This window comes from Atractosteus spatula, chromosome 9 (genome assembly GCF_055471065.1).
Source record: "Atractosteus spatula isolate fAtrSpa1 chromosome 9, fAtrSpa1.hap1, whole genome shotgun sequence".
Lineage (NCBI taxonomy): Eukaryota > Metazoa > Chordata > Actinopteri > Semionotiformes > Lepisosteidae > Atractosteus > Atractosteus spatula.
Window position 1 is genome coordinate 49,274,905 of NC_142714.1, and position 20,568 is coordinate 49,295,472.

The following is a 20,568-nucleotide window of genomic DNA, read 5'->3' on the forward strand; positions in this document are numbered from 1 at the left end:
GACAGATAAAGCAGGTAGCACACTTGTTGTTTGACTCAGACAGCACCAAGTTCTTGTTTAGCTGACTAGAAAGAGGGCGTGACATTCCCAGACAGCTGGCCCTCAGAATGAGAGTTCTGTGCTGGTGTTTAAGAACGCTGCTATTCCGTGTGTGCCCTTTCACATTCTGTGTTTAAACACGCGTGGTGTCCTTGTGCTGAAAGTGACATCTCAGGTAACAGAAGGGGTTGGCCGGGGCTGTGCTCGGATTGTAAAAGGCCCCTGGCAGAGCAGAGTAGGCACTGCGCCTGCTGTGTCCTTCAGATGGCCGCCTGTGAATAAACTTCCTGCTGAGCTGCACTGAACTGTGCCATGTTGCATGAACAACCAAACGTACTTCTTCAGTTTACTGTGTGCAGATACAAGATCAGTTGAATTACTTTCACCCTTTACTGGTACTTTTCTACTAGTGATCCTGGCTCTACATGAATTAAAATATATTTTATACATAAAGGGGTACATTTTAACCCCTTCTGTTAGCATTGATTATTGGATGCGTTAGCTCTTTTTTGTGATCAATACATTAAAGGATAGTATTGTATCCTTTGTGCATAATTTGGTGCACAAACAAGTAAAGGATTTAAGCATCACCCCAGACTGGCATGCTATTGAGATGGAGGTACCCAATCGTGAGTCTTCAACTGTTTCAGACCTGTTTCTCTGGAAGCAACCCCCGTAAGTGCTCAGGAGAGAAGGAGACGCGCAGACACGGCCACAGGTCACACAACACGCTGCAGTTCCCGCAGTGCCCAGCAGGAACGCTGTTTCAGACTGGAGGATCAACGCCTCTCTCACCAGTCACAGGAGTCACGGTCTGGGCTAGGCCTACCCTGGAGGCCCCCTGCCAGCCCTGGTGTCGGTCTAGCAGCTCAGGGGAATAGCGGCCAGCATGGGCTCCATCACCACACAGCTTTGATGGGTGATTCTTCCGAAAGCACACTGTAAGTGCATGACGAGGACAATAATCTGGGGCTGAGCAGGCGATCTCCTCTCCGTCCAGGCCTCACGATATCACAGGTCTGCTGCCCAAAGCTAAAACAGGCCAGACCAGAGTGTTTCACTTTATTAACCATTTGGCTGAGAACAGGCATATCCAGGGACAGGAAACAGGGACACAGCTGTTTGACTTGTGTGAAGTGGGGTGTAACCCTATTAAGAGGAAGTGCTCTTTCATTTCCTTCATTTTGCACTACAAATAATTATAGATAATTAAAAAAAGCAAAGCCGTTCAATTCATCAGTCACTGCAACGTCTCCTTGAAACTTGTACATTCTTTGAAACAGGAATTAAATATCTAATCATTTCTAGATTTATTGCTCTCTTTTTGTAATGATGATAAACACGTGGAGAAATATACCATTATTATTTTAGCAAAAGATTATCCTATGAGTCTCCCGCAGTTTGTTCTTTAGGGTCAGAGTGGTCATTGTGGTAAAAAATACAAATCTCTTGCAGAGAAATTTTCAGATAATTTAGCTCCTTTAGCTAGAAACCCTGAAGGTCTCGTGGGGAATCTGACTCGCGTTTTTGAAATCATGAAGCAAAACGGCAGAGTAAACCCACCACATTGCACCATGGGAATGAGGACCAGTCCGCCTTCCTGGCTCAGTGACACTGATCGAACTGGACGTAAGGCTGGAAAATGCAAGGTGCAACTTCTTCTAGACTGTGTTTTGTATCTTCCTTGCGGTAGACTATGCTACGCTAACAAAAACCGGACTGTAAGACGTGAGACAAAATGGACGAGAAGGGAGATGTTTCAGAAGTCTCAAAAAACCTCCAAAAATTAGTCACAGAGAATCGAACTGTTCTATGAAGGAGTTTAGCTGACACTCTTGGCAAACCAGATGAACCCCTGTTCACGGTGTGGGTTCAGCGCTAGAACCCTTGTCGCAAACGTTGCCACACATTGGTCCGTCATCATTTCTCATGAACTGTTATTTGTGCGGTAGGACACACACCAATAAAATTCCCTGTCAAATATCTGAATAGGATTTCCCAGCACCGGCTTGGATAGTCCTTTAATTTCATACAGTGAAAATGGCTATTTTGCTGAAAGAAAACAGACATGCTCAAAACATAATGCCAGCTAGCCCTTTTGCTTGTGCTAAAGAACAGAAAGACTTCAGATCTGTGAGGGAGGTGCTCCTCCACTTCCCTTTCCTGGTGTATTTTTATCCAGAACACTAAAGTCACGGTCATCAACACGCCGCATCCACGTTCCCCTTTTAAAGGGCTAAATGTGAAGGAGGTCTGCTCTCGTCGGCATGCTCTCCCGCAGCTGAGCCTATTTTATCACCTTGATGACGGCCCTTCGGTCCGAGAAACGTCCAGGGCTCTGCCGCCAGTACAGTATACGCCGCGTCAGAGATTGGCTCCAGGATCTGGGTTTGTTTTGATCGGCATGCCGTCTGAATTATTGAAACAAGGGCTTATTTTGACAGCCCTTTGAAAACCCTCCGAGAACAAGCAAGGATGCCGGAGGGCACAGGAACATCCCGTCGTGCAAATGGAGGCTCCCTCGGGGATCAGGGAAAGACAACAGGCGGGGGATAAAGGCAGCATGGAGATCCATCCTGTTTCCTTCTCTCCACAAGGGGATGGAAATACACAGATGACACCTACCAAGGCTAGACGATGGAGGTCAATAACTCCATCACCTCCTTAAAAGAAATAACCCACAGGGTACATCTGTTGACAGAAATACAAATACTCTTCCATAACTGATCCTTGATTAAAGAGTATTTGCATTTCTCAAGCACACCCATAACCACTGTTTCACTAATTTATCCAGCCTTTTCTCCAAACACAGGATATCCTACTGATGTACCTTTCAGTAATACAATCCCACACTAACAACTTATGGCTGCCAATACAAAGTGACGAAGAGTCAGGACACCCCTGACGCTCTCTAGGTGCCAAGACACTCCCCCTCATGTCTTAATTACAAATTCATCACTCCAGACTGGGGGTGCCTGAGCACTTTGCCTGTCCACGCTAACTTGTTATTTTGGCTTCTGACTCATTTCTGAAAAGGAAATGTTCCGAGTCAGTGTGCGTGCCCCTTAAATTAGTTTAAGTACGCAAATAAGAAACCTGTTATATGGGATAGGCTCCAGTAAAAGTATGAGTGAAAACAAGGCAAACGTATTTTGGCACATAACAGGAGCAAGGTGGCATTTTGCTGCCTGATTTGGTTCTGCCAAATATTGGCACAGATTTAATCAGATGGAGCAGTGGTTACCATTCTGGACTTGGAAGTGGAAGACTGTGAGTTTCAATCCCAGGTGAGATACTGCTTCACTCAGACTGCTGCAGTAAAATACCCCACTGTGGTAATGGGTGCATATCATTTTTGATAACAGCTTCAGTCAAACGTGTTGACAGTCGTAGTACTTCTTGTATCCCTGGTTGTGATTTTTTTTAATTAGCAGCCCTAATTCCAGGTGCGGTTACCAACTGAGCTTAAATGTAAATTGATGCACAAGCAAGGATATTTCCACAGTCGCAAACTTGTTCTCTTTAAATGTGTTTCGTTAAGCTAATGACTCATTCTTTTAAATATCCAGGATCTCAGATGATATTAAAACCTGAAGATGCTACAGCCCTCAAGGACCAGCACCCTGCCCCGATATTTATATTCTAACACAGGCTTATTTGTTACCACAGGATTCTACAATTGCAATTTCCCTCACGAGATCAATAAAGTATCTGTCTCTAGAAGTGTGTCATTCCCCCTTGTACAATATTACATTTCTCACTAGCAAAACACTGCTGACAGAAAAGTCACACAGCCCCCTTTACTTGTCTTAACTAGATTCAGAGATTTTTTGGGGGGGATCATTATGTTGGGGTTTGATATCCATCTCAAGCAATGACACCACACCACAGTGAAGGGCTCATTTTCGGCCTATGTCCCACAAGGAGTACATTGCTTCCAATACACAAAGATTTTTTTTTGTATCCAGATAAATTGAGGCTTTATCAGTCAAGTTCATCGAAAACTCCCCCTCGGTAAACTTTACCTACTGTATGTAGAGCTAAGCAAACAAGTGCCTGGGTTTCAAATGGATACATGCTCTGACTCAGCCTTGTTGAGTGATCGGGGACTGTTTTTATAGAGGGACTGATGCTATGAGAACACTATATAGTGCCTTGTTCAATGTTGTAAGTTATATGCTCAATGTTGTGAGTTAATATCACCTGCTAAGCTTTTTATTATCCACGCTGTGCTGAATTAGTGCTTCATGCCCTTCCCCAAGAAACAGCATGTTTCCCCTAGCTAATGAGATCACAATCTTCAAAGGCATGACTCCAGAAGGATGCACACCCTTCCCTTTTCGTCAGCTAGCCCAACAAAGATTTCTATTGAATAGGACCAGGCTTCTTCATTTTTTAAGGACCCTCTCTGGAAGACCAACGAGAAGTCATCCAACATTGCACCAGGAGATGAGGTTGCATGTAAATTCCTGAAAGAGCCTGACAATGTCAACCTAGAGAACTACTTGGGTTCTGTACTGTACCTCGGGACTCGAGTGGAAACTGCGAAGGAGTGCCTTTGGGCCTGAAAGCAGGAAGTGGTTCTTTATATAAAGGATGGTGGGGGCCTGGAACAAACCCCAGACTATGCTGCTACAACGGATTCCCTCAGATCCTTCACGAACCAGCTGGATGAACTGCGAAATGAATACAATGAGCCCCAGTGGCACCCTCTCATTGCCTTTCACAATGACAGTGCAAAAACACTGAAAACATTTCCCACATGCATTTTATTAAAACTCTGTTTCGTAATATCAATAGCAGATACCAAACTTGAAACTTCTTCAAAAACGGTTTTGTCAGAAACAGAATGAAGAGGTGAAACTTTGGTGTCTCATCCCAGTTTAAAAAAAGAACAGCCACAAGAGCTTGAGACTTTTGCTAAAGAGGACAAGCCCCATTTGAGGCTCTTCAGATCGATGGCATTCTTCATAATTAGGCAAATGATTTATCAGTCAGGTTTTCGATGAACTTGACTGATAACGCCTCAATTTTTCTGGAGAATTAAATGTGAATCATAGTGATTAAATGTAAATGCAAAGTAGCACTCCCTTTTGTATAAAAAAAACAGGAGAGCAGGATTATCATTCACTAGTTCGGTGTAATTCTAATAACGATGAAAGAAGCCAACAGAGATAAAGGGATAGCATAGCCCACGCTTAACTTCATAGCTGAGGAAATGACAGTGCTGGACAAAAGTCAGCGCTGTGACAGGCCCCCTCGCTTACAAGGAATGAGACAGGGAGCTGCTGCAAGGGTGAAGACGGAGGGAGGTGCACAGAGTTGTGTGCAGCCAGGGAGTATTTATATGTTGCTGTTGTTGAATAACAGCATTTCGTACTCCTACCACAACTGAACCAATAACATGTGTTTCCACGTCTGCTGATGCACTGATGCCACACCTGCTACTGGTGCTTGCATAACCAGCCTCCATACAACAGAATTCCCACCTCACTAACGTGCCAAATGGTGTCCAAAGACAGATGTGCAAAACTCTGTGGCGGGGTAATAGCAGAACATAATGATCGGTGCAGCTGAATTTAAAGTACCATGCGAATACAGCGTCAAGTTTTAATTAGAACCCCCCTATGTGACTGCAGCAAAAAAAGAATTCATCAGAAATATAACAGAACTATGAAACTACTATTTCTAACAGCAGATGTGAGAGCAGCTTAAGAAAAGAGAGTGAGGCAGCATACTGATCTATAAATACATCATATGGTTTGATCATTATTAATAGTCCACCTTGTGCATCATTTTTTTTTTATTCTGGGCAAAGGTTTCATATTAGGAAAGTGCTGTTGGAGCAAAGAGCTTACCTGTTATTACTCTCTTTAGAGCTAGTTGCACAGAAATGAATGTGCTGGGCTTTGGAGAACACAGTATAGGCTTCTGATGGCATAAAACCAAACAAAACACAGAAATCAAAACGTGTAAAAGTCGCATGACCAGTACAGACAGCAGTCTGTTGGAGAACTAACTAAGCAATAATTATTTTAAGTCATATGTAATGATAATGATGCAAGAAATAAAATAACTTTTAATTCAGCTACAGTACATCCAGTGGCGGGCAAAAAAGTCTTTAAGACACTGATCTCTGAGTTACAGAATCACGTCAATTGCTTGTTGTCCCTCAGAGTTTTCTACCCTGACAATGTGATGCAGATAAATATTCACAATATTGCTGCTGCTAATTAACAAGGGTAGGCGGCAGCCAGCGTTTTTCAATTTACAAATAGTTTACGGTAAATTACAGCTTTTCATAAACAGATCATGGTGCACGTCTTGCAACTTTGTTCAGTTTACTTTGTGAAGGACAATATGCATATCATTTATTCTGTATGTCACATAATGTGAAATATACACGTGGGCACAGACACGCATATCGTCAGTACGTATGTTTTAATATTTCTGACATGGACTGGTCTTTATAAAATCACAAACTTTCATTACAGGGACTGATTCCGAGATACTACAATTCCATAGCAGCAGTTCTCATTTCAGGATAGATTTTTTTTTATAACAAATGACACCACCTTTATTTCTATAAGTAACTCACACTTTTGAACACGATTGCGAGAAACTGACAGCGGAGTTTTAAACTAAGCGTTCTCGCTTAGAATCGAACTGCGCTTAGGAAAATAATAAACCTATAGATTAACAGGCATACAGCTCACTACCGATGGGTGACGTCAAATTCAGATATTTAGATATTATGCTGTGTCGGAAAATGTACAGACACACTCGTTGTAGACATACAAAGCTAACACACCGAGATGCCCCTGTTCATTTAGTGCCCGCGACAGCACTGTTCTGTTTATCATCCCCGCTAAAAGAAACCGACCATTCTTGATTTACACTTTCCATACTTCTATACCGTACGTTTGTGGTGCAACTGGAATAGAAGAGGTACCTAGAGTGCCAAAGAGACTGCATCGTGTGCTATTTCTTCACGGTTGTGCCTTCTCATTTAGAAATGCTAGCGCTACCTCCGGCGTGTTTGTCGTGTTGAGCTGTATGCGACGATAAAATGCGCTTCAGTACCTCAAAGACATACAGTACGTACACCTTCTTAACTACTAAAAAGGTATATACTATACACCCGTAATGCAACTTTAATATCGTGGTTTCACAGTCATTCGAGCACAATGACATGTTAAGGCACTCGAACTGAACAGCTCTGACGCCTCCTGTATCTGCCGGAGTCAAAATGCACGTCCCGCCGGCAGCCAGAGCGCAGTATACAGTACGAAGTATACTGTACCCCCAGGCTGAGTTTAATCGGGGTTCAAGCTTACATTAGCGCCTCTGGAGCACTTACAGTACGTATCTAGTCTACCATACAATGAACAACCACGAAGGTACACTCCGGGAAAATAAAGCTGCAAACTTTTATTTAAACCACCACAACTGCACAAGCTTACCTCACGTTAGCGTCCAATTAGTATCCACGCGCCGGGAAGTGTGTGTTGCTAAGGGGATGAGGATAAGCTTTTAAGGAAACGCGATTCCCTCTACTGTCCGTACGACCAGATAGACGCAATTAAATTCAAGACCCCGGCGTAATAGCTACACACGGACACCGACGACGACACCCACCTCCTGAATATTAACAAGGCGCGCGCGCGTGTGTGTGTGTGGATCTGTGAGGCGCTCGCGGGTGGCTGGTCAGAACCCCTGCCTCGCTCCCACCCAGTGCCTCCTGCCACTGCTCAGGGCGTAGCACCGACTCGCTAATACCGTCTCAGACACCGCAGCGACAGGGGTCCCACAAGATTCGTCAAGATGTATTTCATTACACGGGAAGGGTCTGTGGCGAAACACACCATTCGTATCTATTAAGCATTTATCTGATTTCTAGTTTTTGTTTTTAAATTTCATTAAGCATCTCTGGTATGGGTACGCCTATACAGCAGAATTACCGTCTGTTTAGTGACAGGATGGGGACTCTAAGACGCCCGTGAACCCCAGTCTGTGAACAAAGATTTAGAAACAGATAACAATAAAATCTGGGTTAACGACACTCTTTCAACGTTTCTTGCACCCAGCAGCTAAAGTTTTGCAGATCTTGCAGATTGAAAACAACACATTCTGACACAGGATGATAAAAGGAACAGCTCTTCAAGATAGTAGCATTTTAACAGTCCTTCAGGGATGTTTGAAATAAACTCAGTCCACCTTTAAAAGGCTTTTCGCTTTCACTAACTTAAATAGACAAACACAACAGGGTGGTTCCTCTTCCCCTTAAACTAAGCTATTTGAAAACTTTGCAAACTTTGACAGAACTGCCGTCTGCAGTGTGCAATCTGATTGTGACAGCACACTGCTGGCCCTAAAGATCATCAACACTGATACACAGGGTCTGTTGTGTCTTAGAAGAGAACTTTGACTAAAGAGAAAGGAAACAACTTGCCTCCGACAGGTCCTATTCAAATTAAACTAACTTTTCAAGATTAGATGGCCAACTCCATCTGATTAAGGAGAAAAAAACAATTTAATATTGAAAACTTTTGCATTCTGCGCGCCCAAGCTGGTTGTAAAAATAAACTACGCCGCGTATTAAAACACATTCTGGAAATGTTGATGAGTTTCCCCTCTTCATTTCTATTTACTGGCCCCCCAAAAAAGAAACTGTGCATGAAAAAAAAAAATTCTAAACATATCGCTTCGTTTTTGTGGTCAACACATTGTAGGCACTGCAACCAAACTTGTTTCACACAGAATGAGAAGAGTTCACACATGATGTGTCACAGCATTTCAGTAAATGCAATATTTAACAAAACTCACCAAGCAGCCACAAATTCCTAAGAAGGAAGTCTCCAACCCACATATGGAGACATTTCACAGCTACCCAACGATGAGCACACCCAGGCTCAGGGTACGCCTGGAGCTGGGGTCTCCCCAGGATGCAGCAAACTGCTTCACAGTAACAGGCCAACGCCTTCACAGTACAGTAGGATCAGGGTCATGCTGCAATACCACAATAAGATGCTCCTTGGCAGACTCTCATAACAGTTTATAGCCTTTAAGTGACTGTCTTGGATGATGGGGTGGAATTATTAGCTTTACTGCCTCACCGCTAGTGGGTCCTGGGTTGCAGACTAGGGTACCTTCTGTGTGGAGTTTGTATGTTCACCTCACATCTACATGAGTTTTCCCTCACCTCTTATATGCTTAGTAGGTTTTCCAGTATCTGTAAATAATCCCTGTGTGCTTGTCTGTGTGTGTCCTGCTGTGTGCCCTTTGCTTTCAGGATAGGCTCTGAATTGCCATGACCCGTAACAGGAATAAGCAGCTTTCTGATGATGGATGAATGACATTGATCTTACTTTCAGTAGACAAAACACTGTGGCCTGTACTTGATTGCCGAAGCGTGGCTGGAATGAGGAAGCACAGAGACAGGGACAGACCCTGTAACTGGAGCGATTACATTGTGGCTTGGCACTGTTTAGGAATCATTTGCATGTGCTGCTGTTAAAAGCACATGCAAAGTGCCAGGAATTAAAACCGCAGCAGGCTGCTTTCCCTCCTGCGCAGAGCTCGGCAAGCTGATTCCAAAGGCTTTCCTGCAGAGTCCTGTCTGGATAAGCAGCCGGCCCCGGAGCGCACAAGCCCTACTGAGGGACATACGAAACGCTGGCTCAGCAAGGTGTCCATGTAACACATTAAACTCACATTAACAGCCTGTAGAACTGTGTCCTCTGCAGTGTACCCATTGCTTTTACAATAGCCCATAAGCAGCAGTGTTCACTGAATGGGCGAGGTGGGGATTTCCAGTGTCACCTCAAGCCATCAGTCTTGGTGCAGGTTTGAACACCCCTCCAGAGCCACCATCTGTATCTCTGGCTTGACGTGATGGGATGATGGGGGAAGCTGGCAGCACACTGCCCACCTGCAAGCTCTCAGGCAAAGGAAGCATTCTCTGTTCCTTGGAGGACAGGAGCAGCTCAAGGGGCTAAGCCAAAGGCCAACGATGCACCATTGCATCCATCTAATAATTAACTTTGCAGAACGAGTTATTCTGACTGACGCACAGCTTTGTTTTCAGCACTGTGTCACAGCCCACTTCTCAGGGCGGCCATATGGCTGTGACAATTCAAAAATATTTTACTAACAGTCTTTTTTTAAAAAGAAAACCCTCAGGGCAAGTCAGAAACATGTTTCAATTAGCTGCCTCACATTCAGTCACATAAATCAGCCCCCAAACTTTCCAAACAGGTTTTTTAAGTCAACTAGATCCTCCTGTGTCAGGTTTCTGTGTAACAAGGCATTTTTCTCCCTGGCCTCCTCCACAGTGCTTGCTTGTCCGCCCTAGACTGTCCATGTCTTGTGTTAACAGTATAATAAAATCCCTGATGCATCCTGCGACACCAGCAGTATGGACTCTCAAACAAACTAGAGGTCATCCAGCAGAACCAAACACCCTACACCAACATTCAGTGCACCCTGTGCTGAGAAGATTTATTCTTTACACGGCACCATAGCTAGGGGCCCCGAACGTCAGTACCCACACAGGTAAAATTTCCATAGCAAAACTTTGAGATTTTGTTTGTTCAGAGAATGTTATTTCACGTGGCAGTGAACCCCTCGCACATGGCAACAGAAAAATGATGCTGCTGAGAGCAGAAGCAGTGGTCAGGGCTCTGTGCCTGTCGCTGGAAGATTACGGGTTCAAATCCCAGGTGAGACTCCACTATTGTACCCCTGAGAAAGGTGTGTCATCTGTATTGCTCCTGTAGAATACCCAGGTATGTAAATGGGTCCAAATCCAAGTAGCTTTGGATAAAAGTATATCCAAATAAGTTCTCAGCAATTAGTGTCACTGGAATTCCCCAAGAAGGGGGGATGTTTTTTTGGAGAAACAGACACTTCTTGGTGCTGACGGTGCTGACTGTCAGAGAGATGCTCTGCTCCTGGTTGGAGTTGAGTTTAGGAACACAGGGCATGGAAATGGAGGGGTGGACAGTGAACTTAATGCAAATTAACGCCGATCTCTGTTTCAGCCACAGCCAGCAACACAGAAGTCAACTAGAATGGAACAGGAAGTTAAAAGTCAGTTACTGACATCCAGTGTTAAATAATTGTACTTGAAATGTATCCATTTGGATATTTTCTGAAGGAAAACAATTATCTTCCTCTTCTTTAGAGACACAGAGAGTGTTTGAAGTTACTTAAACAGAATTGCCAATCCCTTAATAAAAGCTTTACACTGGAGTGCTTTGATCTTTAAGAAAACACTCATGACCTCCATTAGGCCATTGTAATCCTCAACATTTTCCAGCTTTTACAGCAATGCCAAAACATCCCGATCATATTTCCTTAAGACTTCCGTTTTTCCCTGAACCCCCTACATCACTAGATACAGAAGATAATATGAATTCATGTACTTTTTCCCACAACACTCCTGGAATTCCAAACAAAAAAGGTTTTTGTCTTGATCAGTCCTTCCATTTTTCTCTGTCAAAGGTCCTTGACCAAGACACACCATCTTGATTAAGCACAGGAGCCATCTCTAATCACATATATTCTCTAGGGGCTCTTTCATGCTCTCTTCTTCCATTAGTTATATCTTAATTCAGCAATATTTTTATTTTTATTTTGAACTGTTACTCTGTTCCATAAGCATATTATACTGTATGTGGCTCATAATTTGGGGTTAATTTCTAAAAGTCCTATTGGTTGACAAATGCTTTGTAGTCTTGAGAAAAGTACTCCCAGGGCTACAATTTCAGAAAGTCTATTTGTTGCAGATGCCAACATCTTAAAAACATTTGAAAAAAAAAGTGGCTTAAAAGTGAACGTCAATCTGCCCTACACTCCCCATTCCAAACTGATCCACGCAGTAAGATTTGTAATGTAAAACATTTTATTACAGCAATTTAAAACAAAGTCTTAAACTTTATGAGGTGGAAGGTTTATATTTGTACCACTCATAGCAGGTCTCACAGGATAACATGATACTCATTACAGGATGTCTATATAACGATACCCCAGTCACCTTTGAGAGTGTTCAAACTCCCCAGTAGAGGTGACCAGACCTTTGGTATAGCAGGTTTAGTGCTTGTCTGGGGTCTGTAAATGGGATGGTTAGGGCCCTGGCTCTAAAAGCAATTATAAGACATAATTAAACTATTTAATTGGTGGGAGGGGGGATGCTTCTTTATTATATAAGTATTTAATTTAATACAACTGCCAATACATTAGTTAGTTCTTTATTTCACAAAGGTACATCAAAGGCAATCCTTCCATGGAGCTGCATAATAAAAAAAGCATGTCAAATCAGAAATCACAATGCATTATAGTTAAAACATGAATGAACCAGATTCTTTCAACAAAACACAATAACAAATGACTGAAATCAGACAAATCACGCAATGGATTAATGGTTTTCACAGCCTTAGCACAAGCATTCTGCTCTTTTAGCACAAGGAATATGAAACATAAGAAACCAGGTTGACAGGTGACAGTTATCTGTAGGGTTAGAAGAGGTCAGGTGATTATGACACACGAGTAGCAGACTACAGATGGAACTATAAAGTGACACAGGGCAAACTCACAAAAACCAACACAAACATCGAGTCATCTAAGAGTCTAGTCCAACTAGTCTGAAGTATGATCTCACCTGATCTCAGAATGTAAGACAAATCAGGCGTGGTCATGTGTGAATGCACAGAAGATCTCTAAAGAAAATGAAGCTGCTGGCAGATTTGGCGACTGTATACCAGTAGGTGGCACTCTTTTCTCAGAACCACAATTTTGAAACCAGCACCCCAGTATTGGTGACCAGGTAATCTGTGCTGTAGGAGCTCCTGACTATCTGTCACTTTTAAAGATCTGGCACCATCTGTTAAAGTTGTGGTATAAACCCATGTGTCTTGGATGAATTCCAATTCAAGTTTGCTCATTGCAGCCTACCTGGAATTCATCCACGTTGAACAGGTGAAATTGTCCCCTTGCCCACCTTCTCCACTGCGTATTGATATGTTGATGTAGGAGGAATCTGCACCTTAATTGTAGAGGAGTGAGTCCCTTCCTGCTTGTAACGGTGTTATTTAACAAAAGTTCGAGAAGAGGTCAAACTGTAATCTCAAACTTCTGCTCTCCTATGTATAAATACTCGCTGTCTGCCCAGAACTCTGCAAACATCTTTTCTAGCACCACTCCCTCCAGCCCAGCTTCACCCTGGCTGCTGCCTCCCTGGCTCATTCCTCACAAGTGAGGGGGTTGTAACAGCGCTGATCGTATTTCAGCAGGGTGAAATAACACCTCAGTGTGAAAATACTTTATATGAGTACTCATATAAGTGTGTTTGAGTTTATATAAATGTAAAGTACCTTGATATTTGTCGTCTTGTTTCACCATTATTAGAATTCGACAGAACTACTAAAAAGTACTTTGGGGACGGAAAGTGCTTTAGGAACTGCAAAGAATTACTTGTATTACTATGTCACATGCTGCTAAGACTTTGGAGAGAACTAGAGTCATGATACATCAAAGAAATCTGCATGAAAAGTCTATGATTAATCATTTGGAGCAGAAGAAAGGACAGAAGAAATTGTTGGCTTCCCAGCAGTGCAATGGGTTTGGATCAGGATCAGGAAAAATTGGCACTAAAGCTAGAGGTAGAATGAACAGCACATAAACAGAATTGGAGATCTGTCACTCTCTGTATAAACTCTGTATAAACAGTCTATACACAAAACATGCACTTCTAGATAGACAGAAAGATATGGAGGTAACCAAAAAAGAAAAGGGTTTACCTTGTATATGAGGTTTAAATGTTTACAAAAATAATCTGCTGCAGGTTTTGCTTGGGCAAAACTCTTGAAAAAATAGTTTTCAATAAGCATTATCATAAACATGCTTTCATTTTTAATTTAGTGTATTCTAGATGGATAGCTAGTTTATTATTACCAATATACCATTATTACCACATATACCATGACATCTTTAAACAGTGTATCAGGAACAACTTTATATGTACAAGACCCTTTGGAGTCATAGTATTAGCAGTGTATTCATGTCAGGTAACCACTACTGATAATGCAGAGTATCACTTCTTGTTTTGAGAAAGTACCTAAGCAACAGCGCTCAGGATCCAAGCAATTAAATATGTCATAACCCATGAAATGAATAATACTTCATTATGCATTGAGAACAGGCCAAACTTGTTACTTTATCAGAGCATGGCATACACACAGGAACAATGCATCTTTCAATTCTATTTATGCACAGGGATCTATCAGCTGCTGTGAAGCTCCTGTTCTTGTATCACCTGGAAACTAACCATCTATCCGGTTATCTCTGCAACACATCTACATACAGCTACTGTTCTGTATGAAAAAATACCTCAGGTCATTATCAAAGGAAGGTACAGAAAAGAGTGGGCAATGTAATAGCATTAGTGTTGATGCTTTTCCAAATAAAGCAAAGTAGTGAAAAAAATGCAGATCAATAATATAATAAATCAATTAGTCTGTCCATCAGCCGATCTCAATTTAATATCTGGTAACGATACCAGTAAAAACAACAATAAAATCATACAATACTACATTTCCCGGTATGGGATGGTGTGGGAGGTGGGGTCTGCTGATTTATTGGTAGGACAAGGATAGGCTAATTACCAAAGACAGGCTTGGACATGTGGAAAATTACAGACATATTTTTCCATCCTTTGCAGAAGGCCTTGTTCGGAGTGATGTGCATTGCATGGGTGGTGCATTTTGTGGTGGAGGAAACATCAGTATTGCATTAGGTGGGTAAGTCTCAGCGGTACAGCTCACAGAATCCTGTGCATCTAGCGTCAGGTGGTGAACTGTGCTTTTTTCGTGCTTCTCACCATCATGCACATTCACACCTCAGGGGTACAGAAGTGCTCGATGTTCTCAAGCAGAACTCAGCAGCGCAGATGGCATTGTGCGTTACCAACAAAACAAAAGTGCTGATTGTGAAAAAGTGTTATCAGAGTGGGAGTGCTGCTATGACTGTGCAAAATAATCATTAATAATAATTTCTTACACTTCTATAGCGCTTTTTTGGACACTCCACTCAAAGCGCTTTACAGGTTATGGGGACTCTCCTCCACCACCACCAGTGTGCAGCTCCACCTGGATGATGCGACACCAGTACACTCCCCACACACCAGCTCTCAGTGGGGAGGAGAGCAGAGTGATGAAGTCAGTTCAGAGATGGGGATTATTAGGAGGCCATGATTGGTAAAGGCCAGGGGGGAATTTGGCCAGGACACCGGGGTTACACCCCTACTCTTTTTAAGAAACGTCCTGGGACTTTTCATGACCACAGAGAGTCAGGACCTTGGTTTTACATCTCATCCAAAGGACGTCATCTTTTTACAGTATAGTGTCTATGTCACTATGCTGGGGCATTTGGACCCACATAGACCGCTGGGTGAGTGCCCCCCTACTGGTCCCTCTAATGCCTCTTCGAAGCACCGTCACAGAGCAATGTATATGCAACCGTGCACAAAGCCTTTGACTCCAGGGCTCTTCCAAACAGGCTCCATAGTGGAACACTCTGGACTACCCATGTCAACTGATGCACCTCCCTGTGATCTTTACCTGTGGAGACACCTGGCTGAATTCCAGGCTGACACGACTCCTGAAGAGTTTGTCTAGTTTCGCTTAATGTGGTTCAGAGTGTGTCACAGACTACGACTAAGCATAGATGAGAACATAACGATAGTGATGACCTATGTTTTCACTATCTTTTCACCAGGTTCTAAGTTTTTAGTTCTACTGGATAGTTCTTAGTTCTACAGGGTCAGTTTTCAGCGCCTTTTCTTCTTTCTCCTTCCATTGCTTGTCTTACATCTGCACTCTTTGCAAGTGATTTCTTTGTAAGAACTTCTAAACAACACTATCAATAATTATTATTATTGAATGCACTTTCACATAGGGTAACATTTCAGATGTTAAAAGGAAATTTGCATGTGAATAATTACATTAAATATTCTAACAGCCTTAGTATTATCTTCTTGACAAACTATAAAAAAGTTTGTAAACTTGAAGTTTGAAAAAAGTCTGAAAACAGTTTTTTTTCCTATGCTTTACTTATTTTTACATTTGTATTTGTTTTGGTGTTCAGTATAGATTTTATTCTTGCTAATTAAATGGAAATATATTTTAAGAAGTTTGAGATGAATGGGGGATTTTGGTGATGTGATCTAAGACACAGGCCCCAGACTGTAAGGGGAAGTGTACAGCAGTTGTTTACATGCTACACAACAGAAGAAGCTATGAAATCATGGGAAAGTCAGTAATGCAGTGACAGCATTTTCTTCTTATCTGATCTAAGATTGTGAGCCTTGCATAACTGCATCATACGTGTAAGCACTAAAGCTCTTGTGTGAATAGAGTCAGTCAAATGGAGGCAAAGCTGGTTTAATTGGGCCAGATGGACTTATCTATCAGAGACAAAGACAAAAAAGTAATAGAAAATAGTGGACAGTACTGGTGTACCATCTAAGAGGGGAATCACACAGTGTCTAGTGTCCAGTCATCTTAACACAGCAGACAACAGGTAGCAGGGCTATGTTTTTGTTACTGGCTTAAATTACAAATATTTGGATGTAACTGAAGCTGTGCAGGAGCTTATTATTATTATTATTATTATTATTATTAGCTGTGGTCCTTGTGTTCACTTCCAGTTTTGTGCTCCTGGACACAAAGGACTCCACCAGTGATGATGTTTGTCTTTATTACCCAGCAGCACAATCATCAAGACTGCTGCCTCTTTTACAAGGGCACGTTGGGAAGATGCAATAAAACATAGCTGTGATCAAATAGCGATAAAAAGACATTTTATGAGATTGACATAATATCCATCCATGCATTTTCTGTGGGAGGAAACCCAACCCATGGAAACACAGGAGGAACTCCATACAGATACTGTAGCATCCCAGGTTCTGAACCGAACTCAGGGCCCCAGAGATGCAAGGCGGCAGGACTAACCTGTTCAATACCATGCCCATAAATATGTGTGTGCACTGCTTCACATTGCTGCCCCTGAAACAATATCACATCTAATTTAGATTTTAGCTGATAGTAGTTCAGACTACTCCATGCCACAGATACCGACCCTTATCCAGGGTACCTGATAAAGAAGAGTGTCACCAAAACCACATCCTAAAGCATACTTAGACATATTCATTTGAAGTGCTAAACCTAAATAATCTGGTAACAAATCTGACCGTGACAAAGCTGATGATGTAAAAGAAGACAGCTGTGCCCAGAAAAAGACAAAAATATTTTATCTCCACAGCTCCAGTTTCTCAAAGGCTACAGAGCCTTTGTTCCACTTCTGCTCGTACTGAACTAAGTGAGGTAATTGTTAACTTAACAGGTTAATTGGTTAGCTAACCAATTATTTTTTCAAGAGCCTAAAGCAGTTGGCGATTTAAGAGACCTAGTCAAACTCCTGTATTTCAGCCCTGTTAGACGGGAGTTTTGCACCTGCGTTCTAAGCTCATTTATCAGGCAAAAGAAACTCTCCGCCATCTCGATTATACAGCTTTCGAAGTACAAAAAAGGGCACCTTGAGCTGCCAGCAGATTTCAACATTAACACCCGATTAAGACCTGTAATACATTTCAGAAGAGGAGGCTGTCATCTCTTCAGCAGTGTGAAGGCGGTGAATCTCAGGACTACAGCGCACGCCTTGATTTTATGGACAGCCAAGAGCCGACACACACTGGTTGAAAATAAGTTCCATGGAGCGCCTCCTAAGACACTCATTCCTGTGTCCTTCACTCATCCAGTAAAATATCAAGGGGACCTAGTGCCTTATTTAATTAGCCACTTGTGGGGACAGAGTGGGATGTGTTGGCTAGGAGCTCTGGGCTTATAATGAAAAGGTCCTGGGTTCCAGTCCCAGGTAAGTTTCTTTACACAAAGGGCGGTAGGGGACTGGATGATTGCAATTGCAAGGTTTCTCCCAAGAAACAGCAGGACACGGTTTCTTATTTAGTGCAGTAGGTTGTGATGGGGTTTTAGTGTGGAGAGAGGGGGTACCTACTGTGATATTGTGAGATATCATGAGACTTTCTCCCTTGCTTTGTGTTGTTTTAATTAAATAAAATTCTGAACCTGATAATATCACTTACTTCAACCCAGCTCTCCTGACACTGGCCAAAAGGTCTGAAAAACACTGTGCATTAAGGAGTAAATAAATAAATATACATCATATACTGTGTGCAATATACTCCATATAAATCAAAATTGTTATAACAATCTAGACAAACAATAAAGCTCCATTAGGATACTGTATACTGTAACTCAATTTCAGACATTGAGACTAGGAAAGTCAATAATGTCTCATTATAAGGGGGTTGAATGCTTAGCCTGACTGGCTCCTAGCAATTACATAGCACTTTGGACACTAACCTAAATGAGACTTTTTCTTGCGGAGCCTTTCAATACCATATCCATAACCATGTGTGGGCAAACGCATTAAGGAGCCTTCTTAAACAATATTTATTTAAAATTAATAGCAGATCAGTACATCAATCTTGCAAGTCATTCTAATGGTTAGAATATTCTTAAAGTTCAGTTTCCGTTTATGTGTGCTGTGTATTCTCCCAGAACTATTGAATAATCAAAAATTAAATAATACAGGACTATGAATTATGAGTAGATGTACAGTATCTACACAGATGTCTGCTGTAACTTCATTGTCTCAGTGGTTCATTACTTCTTTAACTTTGTCTTTTTTGCCTTTAAATGATCATAAGTTTTTCTTGGCCCAGGGTGCCTGTGCAAGTACATTCAAAGTGATACTGGTGTTTCTGGTATTTGCATTATAGGTCTGATAAAACAGATCACATCACCATGCTCAGCACAAAACTCACACGAGCCTCATTCTGCACAGGACTGATCACTGACAAAACCCAGAGTTAACAAGGACAGTTTCATTGTCTGGAAGAGCATCCAATAACACTGGTTTTTGTGACAAAACTCCTAGTCCTTTGTTCTTTTGATTTTTTAGCTTCAGACAAAGAACAGCTTCTTTCTTTGAAAATGAATGGAAAAACTCATGGTGCAGTGCATCTTTTCAGATCCCAAATTTTCTTCAAACTCCCTTTAACAAGAAGGCAGATGTGTCTCTGATGTTTAATTCTCCCTGGAAGGCAATCTGCACTCAAAACAAGATTCTCTGAAAGCCAGGATCCGAAACATTTTACCAAAAATAGCAATGATATGCAATGGATTGCCATGGCTCAGTGCAAATCTTGACCCTTTTAAGATTTTGAAATATTGTGGGAATTAAGTAAAAACATACAAAGATCTAGAACATCAGCCCAATCAAACCTGGCAGACAGCCCTTTCCAGAATCTATTTCAATCCACTTTATCAGTTCCTCAATGCCAGCAATCATGCCAAAAATCATATTTACTTAGCTGGTAATAATTAAAACATCCCTATAAGAACATCAGAGTTGGAGTCACTTTATGAGGTCCACAACTCTTTGATGATATCAGAAAGGAAACATTTTCCGAAACAGGTTACCTTCTGTTCCTTGAAGGCACAATGCTTCTCCCAGACAGTTTCACCAGAGCATCGGAGCATCCCAGCAGACCACACTCGATGCACGACTGCTTTCCTGTGTGCTTCTCATTCTCTGGGGGCTGCACCAGAAGAGAAGAAAGATTAGAATTAACACTTTATCTTTGAACTGCACTGCAAAATAGATTTTGCTTTAAGCTGAATTTCGTTCGCGTTTGTTTTCCTGATTTTGTTTGGTGGTACATATTTTCGGAGGTCTCTTCTGGAGGCAGTAGAACTGTAGAGGCTAGAGAAGCCATTCACTTCAAAGTTGCTTATTTTAGCATGACAAGGGGCTCTGTCGGTGCTTTGAGATGCACTCAACCAGATTAAGGCAGGATACAGAAATGGGAATGAGTTCCCAGCGGAAACAGCGATCCTGTCACTTCAAGATCAATCTGCTTTGGATGCTTTCTTAGGCAGGTAACCTTTGCCAGTTATTTACTTGGGATTTTAGAATTTAATAAAAAAAAACAGCCCAGCACACCATTAAAAACAAGTAACAATATAATGGACAATGGGAACTGACCAAGACAAGAAAAAGGAGGGGAGGAGGTTCGAGTGACAGTGTTTACATATCTGAGGAGAGGGATAGGCTGCTAAATCAGAGACGGACGACACACCAGACAAAACAGAATTTCTGAACTGGTGCACAGAAAGTGAGCGTCACCTTTTTCACGTCTTAGGAATGCTCTAACCTGCGTGCTCAATGAGGAGAAATGAGGAGATGGGCTGACAGACAGGGAAAGACAGTCCATTCAGCTGGGACTGTCCTGCAATTGTTCCATCAGGGGGGCTATAACACACAGGCCATGCGCCCCAGAGGGTCTGGATCAGCCAGCCTGCAGCATGGAGCAGAAATCCAGTTTTGGACCAGAACGGACAAAGTGCGAAATCGAATAACACTTTTTTTTTACAACAGTCCCCAGCC

The 20,568-nt window shown here is 42.1% G+C and overlaps 1 protein-coding gene across 3 annotated transcripts in view; it reads right to left on the reverse strand.

Annotated features, from left to right (window-relative positions):
* cysltr1 (cysteinyl leukotriene receptor 1) overlaps positions 1-20,568 on the reverse strand; it is a 47,277-nt gene that overhangs the window by 7,521 nt on the left and 19,188 nt on the right. The window contains exons 2-3 of one of the 3 annotated variants that reach the window (XR_016091525.1): positions 19,602-19,720; positions 18,221-18,243 (exon numbers count right to left, since the gene is read on the reverse strand). The gene's annotated coding sequence lies outside the window, so the exon portion shown is untranslated. Of the gene's footprint in view, positions 1-7,502; positions 7,603-18,199; positions 18,244-19,601; positions 19,721-20,568 lie in introns of those variants that run through there. The other 2 variants (XM_088924676.1, XM_088924675.1) reach the window with 2 other exon arrangements.